Source organism: Dicentrarchus labrax, unplaced genomic scaffold (assembly GCF_905237075.1).
Source record: "Dicentrarchus labrax unplaced genomic scaffold, dlabrax2021, whole genome shotgun sequence".
NCBI classification, from domain to species: Eukaryota; Metazoa; Chordata; class Actinopteri; family Moronidae; genus Dicentrarchus; species Dicentrarchus labrax.
The window spans coordinates 20,223,225-20,227,090 of record NW_026136713.1 but is presented as its reverse complement, the minus strand read 5'-3'; the positions used below and the strand labels follow the sequence as shown (position 1 = coordinate 20,227,090).

The 3,866-nt window shown below is 41.3% G+C and overlaps 1 non-coding gene across 1 annotated transcript; it reads left to right on the top strand.

Moving 5' to 3' along the window:
• Nucleotides 1-3,291: 3,291 nt before the first annotated feature.
• On the top strand, nucleotides 3,292-3,373 carry trnal-uag (transfer RNA leucine (anticodon UAG)). The gene has a single exon. It is a non-coding gene; the product is annotated as a tRNA-Leu (tRNA).
• The last annotated feature ends 493 nt before the right edge of the window (nucleotides 3,374-3,866 follow it).

Sequence of the window (3,866 nt, the reverse complement as noted above, 5' to 3'; positions counted from 1 at the left end):
GTGCAATTGAATTTCATAAACTTTAATAATGTGCTGTATAAAATGCAGATTGTTCATAAAAAACCCACAAAATATCAATAAATAATTAAAATAATCCTCAATTTCAGCCATAAATCTAACATGTCTCCCTCTGTGCTGTGACTAACATGTCATTCAGTCCCAGCTGCGGAGGTTTTCTAAGATGTAGGTCGTCGACCCCGAGGCAACAGATCACTCTGTGAGTCAGGTTTCCAGTCAATCACAGCTTCCAGGTGTGAAAGTGGATGTATAAACCATGGGATATTTAAAATGCTGCCCCCGTCTCTCTCTCACACACACACACACACGCAGTAAAATACCTATTCAGCCAATGAATGATGGGCTGGATTGATAGTCTGTGCGTGTGGAACCTGTGGGCTGCCACGCTGTGCAGCCACACTATGTAATGAAAATTCAGTGATGTGCTTGAATAGTCTTTCAGTGTTGTGTAGAAAGTAATGGGGGACGCTGACAGAAGACAAATTTCACATGATCTATTGAGAGGATCTTTATATGATGCAAGCGTGTGTGTGTGTGTGTGTGAGAGAGAGAGAGGCAGGCTTTTAGCCTCCAATAATTAATAAGGTAAAAATCTACAACTGCTGCATATGTTGGTCATTTTCTTACCACCATGATGCAACAAAAAATCGTATCTTCTTGCGGCAATCAAACTTTACAACTCGTCTACCTTATGTCAAGAGATGGAAAAGGAGGCATTGCGGGCTGAGGTGGCTCGAGCCTCCACTTCAGCTCTGTTGTGCTATGTCCGTATAGTCTGTTCTTCTTTCAATCTGCATTACTGTCAATCTGTGGATTAAAGTCACTACAAATCTCTGATTTATTAAAAGTTAATACATGCATAATCACAACATAATCATTCCAAAATAACATAGAACATAGACTTACCCATACTTCCGATTTGTTAATGTATGTACACAGCTATAAGCCACTCCTCTGTAATGTAGAGCTGTTACCCCGTGGACCAAGGCTGAGTCCTTGCTGCAGCAGTTATGGGTTTAAGTCCGACCAGTGGTCCTTTGCTGCATGTCACCCCCCCCCTTTCCTGTCTATCATGAGCTGTCCTATCAATTAAAGGCATTAAAGCCCCCCCCCCCAAAAAAAAAAACAAAGAAAATGATCAATGGTCTACTTTATAGAAGTCAGGACAGAAGCAGACACACATATCTGAAAATAAATACTACATCTCCATCTTGTGGTTAAAAAAGATAAAACAGAATTTGCCTTATGCTGCCTTTTTTGTGCAGAAAATGGAAAAATATGATAAAAATGTTATGGGATTATGTCTAGATACCATATTGAAATGTATAAAGTCATGAACTATGCTACTAGACAGTGGTCAATGTGAGATAATACCTAAAGAACCCAAATCTATCACCTCCAATAATCATGCTCAGTTTTTATCATTAAAGACATTAGGATTTGGACAGATTATACCTTGACAACAACAAAACCGGTTACCATTAAAGAGGAACTACTTACTTGGGACAAACAGCTAGACAGCAGTCGAGATACTTCCCTGTCAGTACTGCACCATATGTTGCTTCTACTTAGCTATTTAGCTGCTTTTTAGTGAACCAACTCATGTGGAACTCATGAATACAAATCATGAACGAACTGATGCCACACTTTGTCCCTAAAAAAGAAAAAGAGGGATTGGAGATCTAGTGAAATGGGATGGATAAACCCCAATCCACCTGATACGCCACAACAGGCTAGGGCACATCAGCAATGCAGCAGGTATTAACTTAAACTCACAAAATTAAACTCACAAAAATCTGTGACTCACAACTTGAGCCCAGCGAATTTGGAAATTAAGCTGACAATAAACCCTATTGTTTAGAGTTTCCCACGATGACAAGATAACTACTTAAATATCTGAACAGCCGTGTGAGTACAGCCATACTGTTTTTAGCAACACTCTGGAAACCACGTTGAAATAGACACCTGGTTAATGAGTGAATAACAAAAAAACTGTAAAAGAAGGGTCATTATGTCACTGTGTAGTGATAAGTATACAAACAGTTTTTCTTTCTGGACTTATGAAAGACCAGTGAACAACTCAGAGAAATACTCTTCTAAAATGCTGAAAGTATGGATCATTACCTTTATCTCATTAAATCAGTTGCAAATCTTGTCCTCCTTCCTGCAACTCCAGTTAAAGGGGAACTTTGGCAGATTTTTACCCTAGTCTTGATCACTAGGGGTCACCGAGTACTGTCGAAAGGACATAATTGGTTCTAGCAAACTGGAGATCCTGCAGCTAATGGCCAGAGCTCCCAGTTAGTTGTAATACACTTCTTGGGGGCATATCCTAAAGAGTGCCTTTTGCTCCTCTTAACAGACACAAAATGCAATGGGAAAAAATGGGATTTCACTTGTTGTAGGGAAACGCAGAAGAAATTGTTGCAGGAAGTGTGCAAATCGGAGAGTAGTGTGTGAAGACATGGACATTTTTGAGGGGGAAATAAACTTTTTTTCGTCGTGAAGGCATTATCTCCGTGATCAATTATTCTGGGCTTTCGGTGAAGCGAGCGGTGGAAAAACAGGTAGGCGACAGTACTGTTTTGTACGGTTTCTGCACAACATATGAGTGGAAAAGGCATGTTGTTGTTACGTAAGAGCCCTGATCATGTTGCACAGACATTTTAATTGCATTTTGTGTCTGTTAAGAGGAGCAAAAGGCACTCTTTAGGATATGTTTGCCAGAACCAATTCTGGTCGTCCTTTTGTCCTATCGACAGTACTCGGTGACCCCTAGTGATCAAGACTAGGGTAAAAATCTGCCGAAGTTCCTCTTTAAGTTATCGTGCGTTCCCAGTATCTTTATCTATGAAGACTTGATTAGTAAACCAAAGATTTGCAAGCCAAAATGTTATGAAAAAGTGGCAGAGTGGCGCAGCAGTAGCGTGCTGGGCCCATAACCCAGAGGTCGATGGATCGAAACCATCCTCTGCTAATTGACTTAGCGACCATTGCCGGAAGGGTCTAAAGGAAAAGAACTGTTGTGCGAAAGCAGACATCGTGCTTAAATCCAAAGCAGCCGCTGCAAATTTTTTTTGCTTTTCCAACCTACGACTACTCTTTATTTTCAATTCAACTGCTTTGGTCATCTGATCACGTTTCTGGACTAAAAGGCTAAACGTTGGAACAAGGTAACTGGAACATCTCGAAATCTTGGTTCTCAGTGGAACAAGTGTGTGCTGCGTAGCTCACTAAGTGACTGACTGCAAACACCAGTAGAGCCTGTTTTCAGGTAGTGTGGCCGAGTGGTCTAAGGCGCTGGATTTAGGCTCCAGTCTCTCAGGAGGCGTGGGTTCAAATCCCACCACTGCCATTTGACAAGGTTATCTGTTAAAGGGGAACTTGGCAACTATTTCAACTTAATGAACCTGTTTAGAATTCATTTGGATGGTTAAATGGCCTGTTCTGTTGAAAATGGTGACTCCCGTTAAGTTGTAAATAGGAAGTATCGCAAGAAGCGAAAAACACGAGCTGCTTTACGGCAATTTCACGTAAATGCACACGCCCCCCTCAATACCTGTTAGCCACGCTGGCTATAAGAACAAGTGACGATGAATGTATCACCCACCTCGGTAGACATTGATCCACACGAAAAAGTTGCCCGGCAACAAATGCACATCAGCAGCGGTAGAAAGGGGGAGGAGGGTGCCGCAAGTGAGTTTTTTTTACGACAGTGTTTTGAAATATACGTCCCAGAGCTGTAGGGGGAACATGCAACGACAAAAGTGAAAACCAGCGAAGAAATGGCTAGAGTTGCCAAGTTCCCCTTTAATGTGCCAAGGGTTAACAAAAAAAAAAGGTCAGTT